This window comes from Triticum urartu, chromosome 6 (genome assembly GCF_003073215.2).
Source record: "Triticum urartu cultivar G1812 chromosome 6, Tu2.1, whole genome shotgun sequence".
Classification (NCBI taxonomy): Eukaryota; Viridiplantae; Streptophyta; class Magnoliopsida; order Poales; family Poaceae; genus Triticum; species Triticum urartu.
In genome coordinates this window covers 523,171,190-523,193,447 of record NC_053027.1, presented here as the reverse complement: position 1 = coordinate 523,193,447, position 22,258 = coordinate 523,171,190, and the positions used below count along the sequence as shown (strand labels likewise).

Sequence of the window (22,258 nt, the reverse complement as noted above, 5' to 3'; positions counted from 1 at the left end):
CTCTTCAGGAAGTCTTTGAGTGTGTCATACCAAGCCCGAGGGGCTTGTTTGAGACCATACAGTGCCTTGTTGAGCTTGTACACCATGTCAGGATGTTTTGGATCTTCAAAGCCAGGTGGTTGTGCAACCTACACTTCTTCTTCAATCTTGCCATTGAGAAAAGCGCTCTTCACGTCCATTTGATGCAGAAGAATGTTATGATGATTTGCATAGGCCAGCAGTATGCGTATGGCTTCAAACCTAGCCATAGGAGCAAATGTTTCATCGAAGTCAATCCCTTCAACTTGAGTGTATCCTTGAGCAACGAGACGAGCTTTGTTTCTGACAACTTGACCATGCTCATCGTGTTTGTTGCGATATATCCATTTAGTGCCTATTATATTGTGCTTACGAGGATCAGGACGCTTAACCAGTTCCCATACATTATTCAGCTCAAACTGTTGAAGCTCTTCTTGCATAGCTTGAATCCATTCAGGTTCCATGAAGGCTTCATCAACTTTCTTAGGTTCAGATATTGAGACGAATGCGAAGTGCCCACAGAGATTTGCTAGCTGTGTTGCCCTTGAACGAGTGAGTGGACCTGGTGCATTGATGCTATCAATTATTCTTTCAATCTGTACTTCATTTGCAACACGAGGATGTACAGGACAAAGATTTTGCTCTTGCTGATCATTATCATCGTTAGAAGGATTGTCTTCAGGCTGAGCATTGTCTTCAGGTTGATCAGGTGCGGAGATGATAAGTTCCTCTTCAGGCTGAGCTTCAGATGGTATGATTTCTCCAGTTCCCATAAGTTTGATTAATTCACTGGATGGAACTTCATCTAACACATTTGGCAGGTGCTCTCATTGCGAGCCGTTAGTCTCATCGAACCGCACATCCACTGTTTCAACCACTTTATAGTGAAAGAGGTTGAAGACTCTGTAGGAGTGCGAATCCTTTCCATATCCAAGCATAAAACCTTCATGTGCTTTCGGTGCAAATTTTGAAGTGTGATGTGGATCCTTGATCCAGCACCTGGCACCAAATACTCTGAAGTAACTGACATTTGGCTTCTTGCCCGTAAGGAGCTCATAGTATGTCTTGTTCAGAAACTTGTGAAGATAAACACGGTTGATGATATGGCATGCAGTATCAATGGCTTCTGGCCAGAATTTTCTTGGAGTCTTGTATTCATCAAGCGTTGTCCGGGCCATCTCAATAAGTGTTCTGTTCTTGCGTTCCACGACGCCATTCTGCTGCGGCGTGTACGGAGCTGAGAATTCATGTGTGATGCCCAAAGTATCAAGATATGTATCTAGGCCAGTGTTCTTGAATTCAGTGCCATTGTCACTTCTGATGTGCTTTATCTTGACGCCATAGTTGTTCATGGCTCGATTGGCGAAGCGTCTGAAGACATCCTGCACTTCAGTCTTGTAGAGGATTATATGCACCCAAGTATATCTTGAATAATCGTCAACAATGACAAAGCCATATAGAAAAGCAGTAGTAGTAAGAGTTGAGTAATGGGTGGGACCAAAAAGGTCCATGTGGAGCAGTTCGAAGGGTTGAGTCGTTGTCATGATTGTCTTTGCGGGATGCTTGGCCCTCGTCATCTTTCCTGCTTCACAGGCACCGCATAAGTGATCCTTCTTGAACTTGACGCCCTTGATGCCTATGACATGCTTCTTTCTTGCAAGAGTGTGCAAGTTCCTCATGCCATCATGCCCTAGCCTCCGATGCCAGAGACAGCATTCTGAAGCTTTTGCTAGAAGACATACGGCAAGTTGTGGTCTTGCTGAGAAATCTACCATGTACAAATCATCTTTCTGATACCCTTCAAAAACTAGAGACTTGTCAGATTCCATTAGAACAAGGCAACGATATTTTCCAAACATCACAATCATGTTTAAATCGCAAAGCATCGAGACAGACGTTAAGTTGAAACCAAGGGATTCAACAAGCATGACTTTATCCATGTGTTGATCCCTTGAGATTGCAACTCTACCTAGACCCAATACCTTGCTTTTACCAGTGTCAGCAAATGTGATGTGACTTTTGTCAGATGGACGTAAGGTTGAGTCCATAAGAAGACTTCGCTTGCCAGTCATGTGATTAGTACACCCACTATCAATAATCCATTCTGAAGTAGCTGGTGTCGTACCGTACAGTGCAGTTAGGGGGATAGGCTTCACGAAGAGAATTGTGAAGCATAAACATTTGACGAGCAAGTGTATTATGAAAGCTTAGATCAAGGTTAGGACTGATAGGACAAGTAGCAAGCGACTCAGGAACAAAATACATAATAAGACCATTTGGGCATTTGATCTTGCGCCCTACAAGATGTTTAAGGTCCCCAACAATAGCTTCAGACGATTTTGGTTTTCGGCTGGAGACCTTTCCCTGCAAAAGAGAGTTAAGCTTTCTTAGCCACCCACATCTTCAAGGGTGGCTTTGAAGCAATAAGTCTAAGTGCAGCATCTGAGAACTTTGGCTTTGGAGCCTTAGCAAAAAGTCTTGCAGGAGGACAATAGTACTCGTAAGAATAAGCAGAGTAGTTCTTGGTCTTATGAACATGGCGGTTTTATGAAACACGCTCATGTTCATAGGCCCGAGTAAGGTTTCCCTGCAAAACATTTGCGTTAGTGCAACTCAGGTGAGTCCTCTGTCTGTATGAAGCCTTTGGACCGTATGAAGCCTGTGGTCTAGGGTTTGTCTTCTTCATGTCTGGTGTCATGACGACATTCACAAGAAGATTCTCCAAACATCTTTTCGGCACCCAGACTTTCTTCAAAGGCGGCCTATTCCTGCAATTAGTACCAATATACCTAGCAAACACTTCACCATTCTGATTCTTAAACAGTTTATAGTTTGCATCAAAGGATTCATCAATAACAATGGGATTAGCACAAGTGAAGCCAGATAGGGTGGATGGATCCGTTGAAGGTTCCTTTGCAGCAACCCATGTGGTTTTGGGGTACTGCTCAGGTTTCCAGTAAGAGCCATCAGCATTCATTTTCCTTTCGAACCCAACACCCTCTTTCCTAGGGTTTTGGTTCAGGATCTGCCTTTTGAGAACATCACATAGTGTCTGATGCCCTTTGAGACTTTTGAACATCCCTGTTTCAAGAAATGTCTTCAACCTAGCATTCTCATCAGCAATAGCAGTGGGGTTAGTTACCACATCAGCAGTTGAAGATATTGCAACAGTAGCAGCAGTAGACCATTCAACAACAGAAGTAGCGTTATCACGCTCAATGCATTTAAGACATGGTGGTTCAAATCCTTCCTGGGCGGAACTGGTCTGTTTGGCGCGAAGTGACTCGTTTTCCTTTTGAAGATCTTCATGAGCCGCTCTCAATTTCTCAAGATCTTGTTTCCTTTGAAGATAATCATAGGAAAGCTTTTCATGAGTTGTTGAGAGCGTTTCATGACGACTTTCAAGTTCCTCATACTTAACATGAAGATTTTTTATGCCTTCAATTAAGGACTGAGATCGAGTCATTTCAGCGTCTAGTAGGTCATCGCTGTTGTCTAATAGTTTTTGAATATGTTCCATAGCTTTCTGTTGTTCAGTTGCAATTTTAGCAAGTGTTTTGTAGTTGGGTTTGGAACCACAATAAGAGTCATCTTCACTTGATGTTTGATAGTGAGTGGCGCGTGAGTTTACCTTGGCACCGCGTGCCATGAAGCAGTAGGTGGGAGTGGAGTTGTCCTTGTCATTAGCATCAGCGTTGGTGACGGAGTCATTGTCTTCAGTGTTGAAGATGGACTTGGCAACGTAGGCTGTAGCCAGACTTGCCACGCCAGAATCGGACTCCTCCTCAGACTCCACCGCCGCCTCCTCAGAAGCGGACTCCTCCTCTGAATCCATTTCCTTGCCAACAAACGCACGAGCCTTGCCAGATGAGCTCTTCTTGTGTGATGAAGACTTTGAGGAAGACTTGGAAGAAGACTTTGAGTATTTCTTCTTCTTCTTGTCGTCAGAATCATACTCCTTGCTCTTCTTTTTCTTCTTGTTCTCATTGTCCCACTGCGGACACTCAGAGATGTAGTGGCCAGGTTTCTTGCACTTGTGGCATGTTCTATTCTTGTAGTCATGAGCAGAAGCTTCATCATTCCTTGAGCTTGATCGTGAGGACTTTCTGAAGCCTTTCTTCTTGGTGAAATTTTGGAACTTCTTCACAAGCATAGCAAGCTCCTTTCCAATGTCTTCAGGATCATCAGAACTGCTGTCAGATTCTTCTTTAGATGAGGAGACAACTTTTTCCTTCAAGGCACGAGTTCGCCCATAGATGGGACCGTAGATGTCTCTTTTCTCAGAAAGCTGAAACTCATGTGTGTTGAGCCTCTCAAGTATGTCAGACGGATCGAGTGTCTTGAAGTCAGGACGTTCTTGAATCATCAGAGCTAGGGTGTCAAATGAGCTGTCAAGTGATCTCAGGAGTGTCTTGACGACTTCATGCTTGGTGATCTCAGTAGCGCCGAGGGCTTGAAGCTCATTTGTGATGTCAGTGAGTCGATCAAACGTGAGCTGGACATTCTCATTGTCATTTCTCTTGAAGCGGTTGAAGAGGTTGCGAAGAACACTGATTCTCTGATCTCTCTCGGTTGAGACGCCTTCGTTGACCTTGGAGAGCCAGTCCCAGACTAGCTTAGATGTTTCCAAAGCACTCACACGGCCATACTGTCCTTTGGTCAGATGACCATAGATGATGTTCTTGGCAGTGGAGTCCAGTTGAATGAACTTCTTGACATCAGCAGCGGTGACACCTTCACCAGCCTTGGGAACGCCATTCTTGACGACATACCATAGGTCGACATCAATGGCTTCAAGATGCATGCGCATCTTATTCTTCCAGTAGGGATATTCAGTTCCATCGAAGACTGGGATCGCAGCAGAGACTTTGATTATCCCTGCAGTCAACATAGCCAAAACTCCAGGTGGTTAAACCGAATCACACAGAACAAGGGAGTACCTGAAAGTGCTAGTAATCGACTAGAGGGGGGTGAATAGGCGATTTTTATGAAAGTCTTCAAAACATGGAAGTTTCGAAGACAAACGATAGAAATAAACCTATTACCATGCAGCGGAAGGTAGACTACACTAGGCAAACATAGTCAAGTATTCAATGAAGTGAAAGCACAATGACTAATGGTAGCTAGGCAGTAAAGATCAGGTAGGAAGATATAGTGAAGCCAATCAGAACAAGCAGTCACTCAATGAAGACAAAAGATAAGGCAATCATGCAATGACTTCACCAGGGCCTACAGTAAGTAAAGGAATGGGAAGGATGAAATCAGTGACTCGTTGAAGACAATGATTTGTTGGACCAGTTCCAGTTGCTATGACAACTGTACGTCTGGTTAGGGAGGCTGAGATTCAACTCAGAAGACCGCGTCTTCACGTTATTCCCCTTGAGCTAAGGACACCCAGTCCTTGCCCAACCACTCTGGTAAGTCTTCAAGGTAGACTTCCAAACCTTCACAGAATTCGTTCACCGGTGATCCACAATGACTCTTGGATGCTCAGAACGCGACGCCTAACCGGCTGGAGGATTCACAGTCCTCAAGTGTAATAAGTCTTCAGATCACACAGACAGGAAGACTTCAGTGATGCCTAACTCTTTTTGGCTCTGGGTGGTTAGGGCTTTATCCTCGCAAGGAATTCTCTCTCAAAGGCTTCGAGGTGGGTTGCTCTCAAACGACAAAAGTCATACACTAACTCTGAGCAGCCAACCGTTTATGGTTGTAGGGGATGGGCTATTTATAGCCACTAGGCAACCCGACCTGATTTGTCCGAAATGACCCTCGGTCACTAAGGAACTGACACGTGTTCCAACGGTCAGATTTCAAACACACACATCAACTTTACTTGGGCTACAAGCAAAGCTGACTTATCCAACTCTAGACGAGATTTTCTCTCATAGTCTTCACTCGAAGACATAGGATTTTGGTTAAGCATCACTTCAGTCATTCTGACTGGTTCACTTGGACCCCACTTAACAGTGCGGTGGTTCCTATGACTCAACAAAGAAAAACACAGAACGACGAAACTGCTAAGTCTTCGCGCTCCATAGTCTTCACACGATGTCTTCTCTTGTCATAGTCTTCAATGTGAATGTCTTCACATACCACCTTTGACTTCAATGTCTTCATACATTTTTAGGGGTCACCTCTGGTAGGAAAACCGAATCAATGAGGGACTTCTACCTGTGTTATCCTGCAATTCTCACAAACACATTAGTCCCTCAACTAGGTTTGTCGTCAATACTCCAAAACCAACTAGGGGTGGCACTAGATGCACTTACAATCTCCCCCTTTTTGGTGATTGATGACAAACTAGTTGAAGTTTTCAACGGGGAATAAAGTATTTGAAATTGTAAAGGATAGGGGATTGTCTTCATAAGTGGCAAAGGCTCCCCCTGAAGATGTGCATATAAGTAATTTGCTTTTGGTATGCAAATGCACATGGCAGGTTGTACTTGTGGAGATCCTCTTCAACTTATGATGACAATTCATCATGCATGAAAAGTATGTGAAGATAATGACATGCATAATGAAAAATGGACGTCTGCAGAATGACCTAAGTGCGGAAATTATCATCGCACATGCGGAATTTATCATCGCATCACAGGATAGCAAACAAGTAGCAGACGACCATCTAGTTTAAGTGTTACAACTCAAAGAACCAAATGTATCAGAAAGCGAGAGTTGTAAACACTAGGAAAAATATAAAACCACCGCCCATAAGGACCCGCTTGAAGACTATCAAACTCATATGTTTCTCCCCCTTTTGTCAGTAAGGACCAAAAAGGTTTGAAGACATAAAGCACCTACTTGTTCCCTTGAGGAGTTGGTGAAGCAGCAGGGTCGTCGGTGTTGGTTGGCGGTGCAGACGAACTTGGTGCAGTGTCGATTCGCGTTGAAGGTGGAGGAGGTGAAGTTGCATCATCTTGGTCATCGATGACTCTGGCATTTATGGTCGCAGCTGAGGACGAGTATTCAGAGTCTTCAAGTGAGGGAGTCCGACGCAAGTGAGCATTTCTAGGAGGATTTGAGTCAAACTAGAAGCGTTCGGTGAAGCCATCGTCGTGCAGATCAGCTTCAGCACTCAGTAAGGTCAAACTCTTCCACGACCTCCGACACGTTTCATGAGTGACAAAGGCATTCTTGGTGGCAAGATTGCGAATGCGGTTGACATCCACCAAGAGGCTTTGCATCTGACGCTTAAGCCAGTCGTGATGTTTGTCCTATTTCTGATGCAGCTCGACGAGAAGCTCTCGGTCATTGAGGACACGAGATCTTCTTTGAGGCCTTTGCGCAATGGTGCTACAAATGACATAAGTTTGAGCACGAGGAACACGTGTGTTTCCAGCCAGAGGATAAACACGAGAAACGGCTGGAATCCCTTCAATGGGCTGGGTGAAGCTTTGGTGATCAGCATTGTGAAGATAAATGGGATCCTTAGCAGGCTCTGGGTAAATGGCTTCAACTGACAGATCAACCTCGGGCAAGAATATAAGATGATTGCGCGTAGATGGCTGATAGTTGAAAGCTGAGTGACGCTTTATCAGACGCATGACCCATGGAGCATAGAATTTCAACCCAAAGATGTCAGAACCAAACGCAGCCAACTGCCTGATGAAGAAGTCTTGAGCATTGAAGCTGATGCCATTGAAGATATAGAAAACCAAAGTCTTCATTGCTCCTTCAAGCTTCGCTGCAGAAGAGTGTCCTTTGACAGGCCATAGAGTCTTCCTGATGATGTGGTAAATGGTGCGAGGTAGGTACTCTAGGTCTTCAACAAAGAACTCAGATGGGTATTCAGCGTCATGAGGCAGAGGCTTCATCATGCTCAGCATTTGACTCATGTTGGGTTCTGGATTCTGAAAGATGCTTTCCAAGGCATTTTGATGTTGTTGACAACCTGGTTCATAGTATTCACCAGGAGTGGGCAGGCCTGTGAGCTCAATGATATCAAGAGCTTTAGCTTCATGATGGACATTTCCTATCATCCACTCAAGGACCCAAGTCTTCGGATCCCTGTTGTAGCCTCGAATATGAAGAGTGGCATAGAATTGAAGCAGCAATTCTTCGTTCCAGTGCTCCTTGTCAATGACGAACTACAACAGACCAGCGTCTCGGAAACAGTCCAATGCTTCTTCGAGGCAGGGCAGACCAGCTATAGCTTCAGAGTCGAGGCGCATATGTGGAAATATGCGCCCTTGATTGTATAGGACACAGGAATAGTAGCTGCGCTGCTGATAGCTCCAAAACCGATCTGAGGAAATGTGCGGTCTTGTATAGGGGTTCTTGGAACTGTTGAAGAAGATATTATGCGCCACGAAGCCATTTGCATTGAAGACCCCAGGTGAAGTGGCAGTGCCTGGGAATCGTGGAAGTCTTGGCTTGGGCTTTTGAACTTGAGGCCTGTGCTCGACGTGGTACTCAAACTGTGGACCAGCAGCAGGCGGAGGAGTCAGAATGGGCCATCGAACCATAACTGGCTGACCATGATCAAATGCCAGCTCCATTGTGTGAGGTCTTGGAGGGGGAATAGGGGCATTGGCATTGTCTTCATGGGCTTCAAGGGCCACATGTGCTTCAGGTGCTGCAGCATTGACTTCAGGTGTTGCAGCATTAACTTCTGGTGCCTCATTGGCTTCTGGCGCCGTATTGGCTTCAACCATGACAACGTCATTGGCGTCAGCAGTGATGTTGGTGGCCGCCTCAGGGTTGTGAGCCTCCACTTGAGAAGCTGGAGGGTAGATCACGTTCTCCTCGAGAACAACATCTTGGTGAGACGGGGGTGTAGCAACTCTAGTAACTCTTGTGGCTTCTTCTTCATCGGCTGATGCAGCCGGAACATCTTCAGCCATTTTGGCTTCAGATTCAGACACGTGCATTGTTGGAGTGACTTGGGGCCGGGGTCCTTTGCGAAGCCTGCGTAAACGGGCGACGCTTGTGGAGATGGAGCATGCGGGGCCTCAAAGTCATCATCATTTTGCACTGTTGGGGTAGCTTGCGGTTGGGGAGAGCTTGTTGTGTCTTGTCTCTGTGAGTGATCAGCCCACGATGCATCCTGAGTAGTTGGCGTCAGAGGACGACCAATACTGATGAGTTCGCTGTTCGTGAGCACAGGCGATGATACCAATTGGTGCTCGATCTGAGGAAGGACTTCATCATCTTCAACATTGTCATGGTGATCAATGTCTTCAGCAGCGGTGGGGTCAACTGCTGGAATGTCTTCAGCTTCAGAAGCCTCTGTGGAAGCAGGCTCATGAACTATCATCCGTCGTTCTTGATGTGAAGAGGCAGGACGAGCAACTGAGATGGGCTCGACAACAAGGGGCTCTGTGGGAGCAGCCCGATCTTTCTTGGTTTTGCGCTTCTTCTTGGAGGGAGCGGCATCAGAAGCTTCAGGATTTTTCCTCTTTCTGGCTTCAGCCTCGGCAGCCCTTGTCTTCTTTAGTTCTGAAGCCACTGTGGGGACCTTAGGTTTCGAACCTGTCATACTGGCAGGGAAGACAATGGGATGTACTTCCTGCCTTGTTGCTTCGGGTTTGGCCACAGCTGGCTTCTTCTTCTTTGGCTTGGCCGCCATTCTGGGGTCGATGCCAGGATGCCCAAGAGCCTTGCGCTTCTCATCTTCATTGTAGGCTTGCACGCACTTGTCAGCCAGACTCTTCATGCGCTCACGAGACCCTTTAGCTTCTTCACGTTTCTTGAGAAAGGCTTCCTTGAGCTCGTGCAGCATAACCTTGAAGTTTTTCACATCTTGCGCGCTAAGCTTGGCCATGTGCCTCTTGAACTGAGCTTTCTCATAGTCAATCTTTTGCTTCAGTTCAACGATGCACTGAGCTAGAGATAGCTCAGAAGCAATGGCGCCAGTGAAAGCGACGCTGAGGCCAATTGGAAGTTGCAGATCATCAAAGCTGAGATTGGGGGTTTCAAACCACTCATCAACGAAGTTGTGGATGATTGCCACATCAAAGAGAGGCAAATCATTGAAGATTTCTGCTTCTTCTTTGCTCTTAATCAGTTGTTCAAGAGTGTCATCTGCAAGATCTTCATCGCTAGACAGATCAATGGCGTCATTGCGCAGAATAGCAGCACCAGTCAGTTCTTGGCTGGTGGGTTGCCAGGGCATCTTCACTCTCGGGGGCTTGGAGATGCGTGACAAATCTTCAGACTGCACACTGTGTTCAGGAGGTGCAGTGGCCAGAGGCTTCACCTGTAAGACCTTTGGTGCAGGAGCAGGCTTTGAAGCTTTAGGCTTCTTCAATTTCTTTGGCTTCGGTGGTGTAGGCGCTTCATCAGATTCAGCGTCATCTGCAGGCTCATCCACGGCTGTCCCTTGAACCATGATATGAGTGATGAGACCTTCTAGGTTGTAGAAGGGCCCAACAAGATTGGGTTCAGCTTCGCGTGTGCCATCAACACGAGGAGCAGATGGGCCTGGATTGAAGTCTAAGCCTCGTGACTTCTTGTTCTCTTTGGCCGAGTTCCTGGCAAACTGAAGGTTGCACTTGAACAGATTATCATCGCGGCACCACAGTAATGAAGATGGGTCTGCATCTGCAGGCTGCGGTCCACGGACCATGCAAGGATAGAAGCCTTGTTCAATGGCTTCAGCTCTGGACTTGGGTTGAAGATTTCTGTATAGAATGTCTCCCCATGGTCGTTTGATGGCATTCTTCTCAGCATACTCCTGGGTCACGGACCTGTACTTGAACCACTATTCTGCCCAATATCTTCGAATCCATTGGATTCGAGTTTTTCGCTGATTGTAGTCCTCCTCTGGATCTGTCTTGTACAGCTCATAGAGGTCAGGAGGCAAATCTCTTGAGGTGTTGCCACTACGCTGTCTGCCACCCATTCTTGTAGGTTTCTCTGGTGCCATGAAGCTTAAACTGAAGGGCTTCAACATGTTTAAAGGCTTCAAAGGCTTCCGCTTTCTGGTCAAACAGGAACTGGCTTCGGGAGAGTTAATGTGATGCTGTAAGAATTCTGCAAACGAATGCAGACTATGAGAACCAAGGGATTCTCCCACGGACATGTACCTGTGACAGCATTAAGGTGCGAGGGAAGGGGAAGAGGTCATATGCATTCTCGGAAGATTTTGAAGATAAATCAGTTTAGAAGACATTGACCTCATAGTGCGAAGACATTCACTCATAGATAGAGAGTTGGTTCCAGATTTGTACGAATCCACGAATAAGTACAAGTGAGGAATCTAACTTCTTTGTGAAGCATAAGTGAACATACTAGGCATATTATGAGATGCAGTATGAAATAGATCCAACTTGTGTGAATAGAAACTTCTTGTGGTAGAAAGTGATGAATCTATAGGATCAAAGGGGGCCGTAAAAAGGAAGTTTTATTTACCACACGAAGAACTGCTAGACGGAGTGGGAGAGGAGGCCGAGCAGTTCGATCGTCCGTGCCCTAACTTGGGCGACGGAGGACACTTACGGCGACGGCGGAGAAGACGATGTCCGCGGCCGGCGTGAAGACAGTGTCGGTGAGGTCGCGGCAGCTAAGCGCTTCGTCGCCGGCGTCGTCGAGGGCTAGCGGTGGCGCTAGGGTTTGTGCGAGAGTGGAAGAAAGGATAATGACTGTGGCGAGGCGTGTATTTATAGGGATAGGGACGACACAGAGTTATTACACAAGTGCCCCTGGCGATTCACATCTGAGGGACACGTGGCTATCATGCAACACATCGGAGGTTGTTCCACATTCCCACGCACGCCTGGATTGTCGGATGGTCGTTCCCACTTCTCCGGGTTTCAGGTGAAAGGATTTAGCATTGAAAACGGATTAATGTTTGTCTCTGTGTCTTCTACTGACATGGAGGCAGAGAAGACATTTGACAGTGTCAATAGAATGCATATGATTTGGATAGATAGACTTAGGAAAGAAGCATAGAGGGGTTAGGGTCCGATCACATTCACTTAGTTTAAAAGATTCATCAAGAAGCCATAGCTATAAGTGAATGCTGTAGAGGACAGAAACCAAACCAAATCAGTATATACCAGAAGACAATCATATCAACATAGTGAAGATAATCATTAAGACAAGTTGAAAATGAAGACAAACCAAATGTGAACACATAGCAAATGTAACGCCATGGGTAAAACACTTCAACAGAAGAATGTGGTGGTGGCGTTACCCACCGTATAGGAAGTATTAGACCCAGACACGGCGCACAATTATCGTGGTGCTCCGAAGTCAAATTCCACGTTAATGTATTCACACTCAGAATGTAAGTCTTCATTTATTGAAGATATACTTTACTTCGTGTGTTGCACATCTAAGTCATCAACATGCATAAGTGTTAGGATGTGTGCCTGATCATATGACATTTGAGGATTCCAAGATATTTAGCTCACACCGCAACTTGCAAAACCTCTTCTCATCCAAGGGCTTGGTGAAGATATCTGCCAATTGCTCTTCAGTGTTGACGTGTATGATATCAATATCTTCCTTCACAACATGATCTCTGAGAAAGTGATGACGAATTTCAATGTGCTTTGTCTTCGAGTGCTGAACTGGGTTGTTGGCAATCTTGATGGCGCTTTCGTTGTCGCAGTAGAGTGGCACTTGCTTTAGGTGAATGCCATAGTCTTTGAGTGTTTGCTTCATCCATAGAAGCTGAGCGCAGCAAGATCCAACAGCAATGTATTCAGATTCAGCAGTGGAGAGAGATACACAGTTCTGCTTCTTTGAAGACCAACATACAAGTGATCGTCCCAGAAAATGACATGTGCCTGATGTAGACTTGTGATCCACCTTGTCACCAGCATAATCAGCATCCGAGAATCCAACTAGATCAAACTCTGAGCCCTTTGGATACCATAATCCTAGTGTTGGGGTGTGAACCAAATATCCGAGAATTCGCTTCACAGCTAAGTGATGTGATTCCTTTGGTGCCGCTTGGAACCGGGCACACATGCAAACACTAAGCATGATATCTGGCCTAGATGCACATAAATAAAGCAAGGAACCAATAATGGAGCGATATACCTTTTGATCGAACTCTTTACCATTGTCATCGGGACCCAGATGATGTTTGGCTGGCATTGGCGTCGTGTAGCCTTTGCAATCTTGCATTCCAAATTTCTTCAGGCAATCTTTGAGGTATTTCTCTTGAGATATAAAGATGTCGTTGCGTTGCTGACGTATTTGAAGACCAAGGAAGAACTTCAGCTCTCCCATCATGGACATCTGATATTGCTCTTGCATCATATATCCAAACTCATCAGTGTATTTCTGATTGGTGCAGCCGAAGATAATGTCATCCACGTATATTTGGCACACAAACAGTTCACCATCATATGTCTTCGTGAAGAGAGTGGGGTCGAGGGAACCAGGTTTGAAGCCTTTGCTCTTCAGGAAGTCTTTGAGTGTGTCATACCAAGCCCTAGGGGCTTGGTTGAGGCCATACAGTGTCTTGTTGAGCTTATACACCATATCATGATGTTTTGGATCTTCAAAGCCAGGCGGTTGTGCAACATACACTTCTTCGTCAATCTTGCCATTGAGAAAAGCGCTCTTCACATCCATTTGATGCAGAAGAATGTTATGATGATTTGCATAGGCCACCAGTATGCGTATGGCTTTAAGTCTAGCCATAGGAGCAAATGTTTCATCGAAGTCAATCCCTTCAACTTGAGTGTATCCTCGAGCAACGAGACGAGCTTTGTTTCTGACAACTTGACCATGCTCATCTTGCTTGTTGCGATATATCCATTTGGTGCCAATTATATTGTGCTTGCGAGGTTCAGGACGCTTAACCAGTTCCCATACATTATTCAGCTCAAATTGTTGAAACTCTTCTTGCATAGCTTGAATCCATTCAAGCTCCATGAAGGCTTCATCAACTTTCTTGGGTTCAGATATTGATACGAATGCGAAGTGCCCACAGAAATTAGCTAGCTGTGTTTCCCTTGAACGAGTGAGTGGACCTGGTGCATTGATGCTATCAATTATTCTCTCAATCTGTACTTCATTTACAACATGAGGATGTACATGAAGAAGATTTTGCTCTTGCTGATCATTTTCATCGTTAGAAGGATTGTCTTCAAGCTGAGCATTGTCTTCAGGTTGATCGGGTCCGGAGATGATAAGTTCCTCTTCAGGCTGAGCTTCAGATGGTATGATTTCTCCAGTTCCCATAAGTTTGATTGATTCACTGGATGGAACTTCACATTTGGCAGGTACTCTCTTAGCGAGCCGTTAGTCTCATCGAACCGGACATCCACAGTTTCAACCACTTTATAGTGAAAGAGGTTGAAGACTCTGTAGGAGTGCGAATCCTTTCCATATCCAAGCATAAAACCTTCATGTGCTTTTGGTGCTAACTTTGAAGTGTGATGTGGATCCTTGACCCAGCACCTGGCACCAAATACTCTGAAGTAACTGACATTTGGCTTCTTGCCAGTAAGGAGCTCATAGGATGTCTTGTTCAGAAGCTTGTGAAGATAAACACGGTTGATGATATGTCATGCAGTATCAATGGCTTCAGGCCAGAATTTTCTTGGAGTCTTGTATTCATCAAGCATCGTCCGAGCCATCTCTATAAGTGTTCTGTTCTTGCGTTCGACGACGCCATTCTGCTGTGGCGTGTACGGAGCTGAGAATTCATGTGTGATGCCCAAAGTATCAAGATATGTATCTAGCCCAGTGTTCTTGAATTCAGTGCCATTGTCACTTCTGACGTGCTTTATCTTGACGCCATAGTTGTTCATGGCTCGATTGGCGAAGCGTCTGAAGACATCCTGCATTTCAGTCTTGTAGAGGATTATATGCACCCAAGTATATCTTGAATAATCATCAACAATGACAAAGCCATAGAGACAAGCAGTAGTAGTAAGAGTTGAGTAGTGAGTGGGACCGAAGAGGTCCATGTGGAGCAGTTCGAAGGGTTGAGTCGTTGTCATGATTGTCTTCGAGGGATGCTTGGCCCTCATCATCTTTCCTACTTCACAGGCGCCACATAAGTGATCCTTCTTGAACTTGACGCCTTCGATGCCTATGACATGCTTCTTTCTTGCAAGAGTGTGCAAGTTCCTCATGCCAGCATGCCCTAGCCTCCGATGCCAGAGCCAGCATTCTGAAGCTTTTGCTAGAAGACATACGGCAAGTTGTGGTCCTGCTAAGAAATCTACCACGTACAGATCATCTTTCCGATACCCTTCAAACACTAGAGACTTGTCAGATTCCATTAGAACAAGGAAACGATATTTTCCAAACATCACAATCATGTTTAAATCGCAAAGCATTGAGACAGACATTAAGTTGAAACCAAGGGATTCAACAAGCATGACTTTATCCATGTGTTGATCCTTTGAGATTGCAACTCTACCTAGACCCAATACCTTACTTTTACCAGTGTCAGCAAATGTGATGTGACTTTTTTCAGATGGACGTAAGGTTGAGTCCATAAGAAGGCTTCGCTTGCCAGTCATGTGATTAGTACACCCACTATCAATAATCCATTCTGAAGCAGCTGGTGTCGTACCCTACAGTGCAGTTAGGGGGGTAGGCTTCACGAAGAGAGTTGTGAAGCAAAAACATTTGACGAGCAAGTGGATTATGAAAGCTTAGGTCGAGGTTAGGACTGATAGGGCAAGTAGCAAGCAACTCAGGAACAAAGTACATAATAAGACCATTTGGGCATTTGATCTTGCGCCCTACAAGGTGTTTAAGGTCCCCAGCAATAGCTTCAGACGATTTTGGTTTTCGGCCGGAGACCTTTCCCTGCAAAAGAGAGTTAAGCTTTCTTAGCCACCCACATCTTCAAGGGTGGCTTTGAAGCAATGAGTCTCAGTGCAGCATCTGAGAACTTTGGCTTTGGAGCCCTAGCAAAAAATCTTGCAGGTGGACAATAGTACTCATAAGAATAAGCAGAATAGTTCCTGGTCTTATGAACATGGCGGTTTGATGAAACACGCTCATATTCATAGGCCTGAGTATGGCTTCCCTGCAAAACATTTGCGTTAGTGCGACTCAGGTGAGTCCTCTGTCTATATGAAGCCTTTAGACCGTATGAAGCCTGTGGTCTGGGGTTTGTCTTCTTCACTTGTGGTGTCATGACGACATTCACAGGAAGATTCTCCAAAGAACTTTTCGGCACCGAGACCTTCTTCATAGGCGGTCCATTCCTGCAGTTAGTATCAATATACCTGGCAAACACTTCACCCTTCTGATTCTTAAACAGTTTATAGTTTGCATCAAAGGATTCATCAATAACAATGGGATTAGCACAAGTGAAGCCAGATAGGGTGGATGGATCCACTAAAGGTCCCTTTGCAGCAACCCATGTGGTTTTGGGGTACTGCTCAGGTTTCCAGTAAGAGCCATCAGCATTCATTTTCCTTTCAAACCCAACACCCTCTTTCCTAGGGTTTCGGTTCAGGATCTGCCTTTTGAGGACATCACATAGTGTCTGATGCCCTTTGAGGCTTTTGTACATCCCTATTTCAAGCAATGTTTTCAACCTAGCATTTTCATCAGTAATAGCAGTGGCATCCTCAGCAGAGGGGTTAGTTGGCACATCAGCAGTTGAAGATATTGCAATAGTAGTAGCAGTAGAACAACCAGCAACAGAAGTAGCGTTGTCATGCTCAATACATTTAATACATGGTGGTTCAAATCCTTCCTGAGCGGAACTGATCTGTTTGGCGCGAAGTGACTCGTTTTCCTTTTGAAGATCTTCATGAGCAGCTCTCAATTTCTCAAGATCTTGCTTCCTTTGAAGATAATCATAGGAATGCTTTTCATGAGTTGTTGAGAGCGTTTCATGACGACTTTCAAGTTACTCATACTTAACATGAAGATTTTTTATGTCTTCAATTAAAGACTGAGATCGAGTCATTTCAGCGTCTAACAGGTCATCGCTTTTGTCTAACAGTTTTTGAATATATTACATAGCTTTCTATTGTTCAGTTGCAATTTTAGCATGTGTTTTGTAGCTGGATTTGGAACCACAATCAGAGTCATCTTCACTGGAAGTTTGATAGTGAGTAGTGCGTGTGTTTACCTTGGCACCGCGTGCCATGAAGCAGTAGGTAGGAGCGGAGTAGTCCTTGTCATTTGCATCGGTGTCGGTGACGGAGTTATTGTCTTCAGTGTTGAAGATGGACTTGGAAACGTATGCTGTAGCCAGACTCGCAATGCCAGAATCGGACTCCTCCTCAGACTCCACCTCCGCCTCCTCAGAAGCGGACTCCTCCTCTGAATCCATTTCCTTGCCAACAAACGCACGTGCCTTGCCAGATGAGCTCTTCTTGTGTGATGAAGACTTTGAGGAGGACTTGGAAGAAGACTTGAGTATTTCTTCTTCTTCTTGTCGTCAGAATCATACTCATTGCTCTTCTTTTTCTTCTTGTTCTCATTGTCCCACTGCGGACACTCAGAGATGTAGTGTCCAGGTTTCTTGCACTTGTGGCATGTTCTCTTCTTGTAGTCATGAGCAGAAACTTCATCATTCCTTGAGCTTGATCGTGAGGACTTTCTGAAGCCTTTCTTCTTGGTGAATTTTTGGAACTTCTTGACAAGCATAACAAGCTCCTTTCCAATGTCTTCAGGATCATCAGAATTGTTGTCAGATTCTTCTTCAGATGAGGAGACAGTTTTTGCCTTCAAGGCACGAATTCGCCCATAGTTGGGACCGTAGATGTCTCTTTTCTCAGAAAGCTGAAACTCGTGTGTGTTGAGCCTCTCAAGTATGTCAGACGGATCGAGTGTTTTGAAGTCAGGACGTTCTTGAATCATCAGGGCTAGGGTGTCAAACGAGCTGTCAAGTGATCTCAGGAGTGTCTTGACGACTTCATGCTTGGTGATCTCAGTAGCATCGAGGGCTTGAAGCTCATTTGTGATGTCAGTGAGTCGATCAAACGTGAGCTGAACATTCTCATTGTCATTCTCATTTGTGATGTCAGGACACTGATTCTCTGATCTCTCTGGGTTGAGACGCCTTCGTTGACCTTGAAGAGCCAGTCTCAGACTAGCTTAGATGTTTCCAAAGCACTCACACGTCCATACTGTCCTTTGGTCAGATGACCATAGATGATGTTCTTGGCAGTGGAGTCTAGTTGAACGAACTTCTTGACATCAGCAGTAGTGACACCTTCACCAGCCTTGGGAACGCCATTCTTGACGACATACCATAGGTCGACATCAATGGCTTCAAGATGCATGCGCATCTTATTCTTCCAATAGGGATATTCAGTTCCATCGAAGACTGGGCACGCAGCGGAGACTTTGGTTATCCCTGCAGTCGACATAGCTAAAACTCCAGGTGGTTAAACCGAATCACACAGAACAAGGAGTAGCTTGCTCTGATACCAATTGAAAGTGCTAGTGATCGACTAGAGGGGGGTGAATAGGCGATTTTTATGAAAATCTTCAAAACATGGAAATTTCGAAAACAAACGATAGAAATAAACCTATTACCATGCAGCGGAAGGTAGACTACACTAGGCAAACCATAGTCAAGTATTCAATGAAGTGAAAGCACAATGACTAATAGTAGCTAGGAAGTAAAGATCAGGTAGGAAGATATAGTGAAGCCAATCAGAACAAGGAATCACTCAGTGAAGACAAAAGATAAGGCAATCATGCAATGACTTCACCAGGGCCTACAGTAAGTAAAGGAATGGGAAGGATGAAACCAGTGACTCGTTGAAGACAATGATTTGTTGGACCAGTTCCAGTTGCTATGACAACTGTACGTCTGGTTAGGGAGGCTGAGATTCAACTCAGAAGACCGCGTCTTCACGTTATTCCCCTTGAGCTAAGGACACCCAGTCCTTGCCCAACCACTCTGGTAAGTCTTCAAGGTAGACTTCCAAACCTTCACAGACTTCGTTCACCGGTGATCCACAATGACTCTTGGATGCTCAGAACGCGACGCCTAACCGGCTGGAGGATTCACAGTCCTCAAGTGTAATAAGTCTTCAGACCACACAGACAGGAAGACTTCAGTGATGCCTAACTCTTTTTAGCTCTGGGTGATTAGGGCTTTATCCTCGCAAGGAATTCTCTCTCAAAGACTTCGAGGTGGGTTGCTCTCAAACGACAAAAGCCATACACTAACTCTGAGCAGCCAACCGTTTATGATTATAGAGAGTTGACAAAGCTCTCATAAACAACAAGGCAAATATTTGGCACACTCACATCATTGAAGCAACATAAGAAGAAATAGCTACATATCTAAATATCTTGGAATGCTAAACAACAAGCTCACAGCAAGAGTTTAAGTGACTAAAGCATAGTTTGTGTAACCTCTTATGCCTCATTGAATAAACTACTAACTTGATACATATGCTCCAGGTGGTTACTGTGATTAAAAATTCTGATTAAGGGAAGGCGATGATTACAATCGTCTTGCTTGAAGCTGGTGTCAGAATCAGGGTCTATAAATATGGCCAGTCACAACTGAGCAATACACTACTACTCATTAGCAGCAGCTGATTGGCCAATTAGGCGCTAATAACTAGCTAGAAAGAGGCATGGCAATGGTGGTCGCCGCCGGCGCAAGAATGTCGGTGTCGGTGCTGGTTCTCGTGGCATTGGTCGTGGTCTGCCTGTCCGCCAACGGCGCGGCAGCGCAGCAGGCGAGCGGCGTGGCGGCGACGTACAACCTGTACAACCCAGAGAAGATCAACTGGGACCTGCGAGTCGCCAGCGTCTTCTGCGCGACCGTGGGACGCCGACATGCCGCTGGCGTGGCGGCAGAGGTACGGCTGGACGGCGTTCTGCGGCCCCGCCGGCGCGCACGGCTAGCCGTCCTGCGGCCGCTGCCTCCAGGTACGTAATCATACGCGTCCCTGTCTCCGTCGATGGATGATCTGTATAAGGAAATGTGTATCTTGCTACGGATCGCGCGTTGTTTGATCGGCGGGACACTGTCATGTCATCAGGTGACGAACAGGGCGACGGGGGCGCGGACGGTGGCGAGGGTGGTGGACCAGTGCGACAACGGCGGGCTTGACCTTGACGTCACCGTGTTCCGGCAGATCGACACCGACGGAGGCGGCGTCGCCAACGGCCACCTCGTCGTCGACTACCAGTTCGTCGGCTGCCAGGACTGATCACGCACGGGTTCACCGCATGCTGCTGCATATACCTACGATCGTTGCGGCGAATAAATATGCATGGGAAATCAGTAGTACCGGCAAGAATAAAACGCAACCGAAATCAATATCGGCTTCGATGTTCGATCGAGGCATGCAGCGCATGTTGTCTTCCGATTCTGAATATCTCGTTATGTAACTCGGAATCCATGGTCGAAATGACAGATTTTATATCTCAGCGTCAAGCCACGTAATCTGGCTACTTGCTGTTGGTTTATCGAGCAATTTTCAAATAATTTCAGCTCATAAAATCATTTTTAACCGGTCCCTTAAATTTAGGCCCTCAAACGGGTCCTCAAACCTTAACTCCTCAAAATGTAGGAGTTAAAAACTGTCCCTTAAATTTAACTTTCAAAAAAAATCTCACAAATTCATCTCAAAATAGAACCGCTGGATTCAAACACAAAGGTAGCACAATACGATACACTGCATAACATGAACATAAACTACTCGGTTCAAATTTAAACTAAATAAAACTAATCTTCTCCAGCCATGATTTTCTTCCAATCCACTTCACCCATGCCAGAGCCGAAGTCGGAGTCGCTAGATGAAAGATCGATCATTTGCGGTCAGGCCTCATCATCGACCTCCCACCGGACAGCACAGCCTCATCGGTTGTCTTCTTGTAGAGCTCATAGACCCTGAGCTCCTCAGCGACGAGCTCTGGATGTTTCACTCGGAGCGAGACCATGTACACCTCATCGATGCGCGGGGCCTCGATTTGCTCGAAGGCCTCCCGATTCTCCCGCACCTCGTGGCGGGAAACCACTAGGGGGGGGGAGTCGACGGTGATGAGCTCCAGGACATCATGGATGTCAATATCTTCGCACGACTGTCGTGGAGGCAGACCACCATCACGCCGTAAGTGTGAGCCGCTGATCCAATACAGCTTCCCCATGTACCGATCCTCGATCTCGCACACCCAGTCCTCCGCGGCCACTCCCCTCACGTCGTTGTACTTCCTCTTATGCGAAGAGGGCAGGTCCGAAATGGATCAGGAGTGGGGCGTGTCGATGGGTGCTCAGGGTGGCTGCGTGGCCCCTTCTGCCGCGACGTCGAATAGGCGTTGCCCATTTCGTCCGATTGGAAGAGAGAGGAGGTACCGGCAAGGAGGGTGCGGGGTGGATTAGGGTTGCTGCGGTGTGGGCGGGGGTGCCGGCAGGAGCTGCGGGGTGGATTTGGGCGGCACTAGCGTGGTTGTGGAGTGAGCGAGGGAAAGGATCATCGCAGGGGAGAAGGGTCGAAATTATCCTGAGACCAGGCTGCGGCTTCTCAAATATAAGCGGCAGTTTTGAGGGAGTAAGCCGGTTTTGAGGGATCGGCTAGAGATGCTCTAGTGGCTGCATATTGTGTCTCCCTCGGCCCATGCACATGTTTCCAATATATGGCAGATAGACAATATAAAGCTTCCTGTAAAATTCCTATAAACCAAACGCACCCTTAGAATATCTCCAGCAGATTGTCTATAAGGCTGAAAATGACCTTACATAAAAGAACGGAGGGAGTAGGATTCTACGACTCAGAATTTAGACTAGACAACATAAGGAGAAATAGTTGCATATCAAAATATCTTGGAAAGCTAAACAACAAGCTCACAGCCTAAGCTGGACATGCATCAGGGTTTGATTGCCACCAATGGTGAATCCTGATCAACTGGTGGCAGCGCTCAATTACTAGAATGGCCAAGGAATAGGCTAAGTCGTGGAGATCCATTATCGCTCTGGTGTGGTGGAACACATGGAAAGAACATAATGCTGGAGTTTTTAGAAATTCCTCCTGCAGCCCAGGGCCACTAATTCTGAAAATTCAGGTGGAGGCCAAGGCTTGGATTGATGCTGGTCGTAGGCAGGTTCTGCACATTGCCGAACGACCCTTATAACCAGATTGATGTAACTATATGACCTAAACTCCCTCCCCTGTACTTCTCGTGCAGTTTGTAAACCTTTATTCCTTCTAAGAGCAATGGAAAGCAGTGATCTTGTCTTTTCGTCAAAAAAAAATTGTGGCTGTAGCCAGCCATGGCTGAGCCCCTCAAGCTCGTGTATAGAGAGGAAGGGAGATGGGAGAAAGAAGCGGGTGACCGGTGGATAGGTGATTACCATTATTTCTAAAACATATTTTATGTCTACTTTTTT

The 22,258-nt window shown here is 45.9% G+C and overlaps 1 pseudogene; it reads left to right on the top strand.

The window, feature by feature from the left end:
• Nucleotides 1-19,529: 19,529 nt before the first annotated feature.
• LOC125512634 lies at nucleotides 19,530-20,081 on the top strand (annotated as a pseudogene).
• Nucleotides 20,082-22,258: the final 2,177 nt, after the last annotated feature.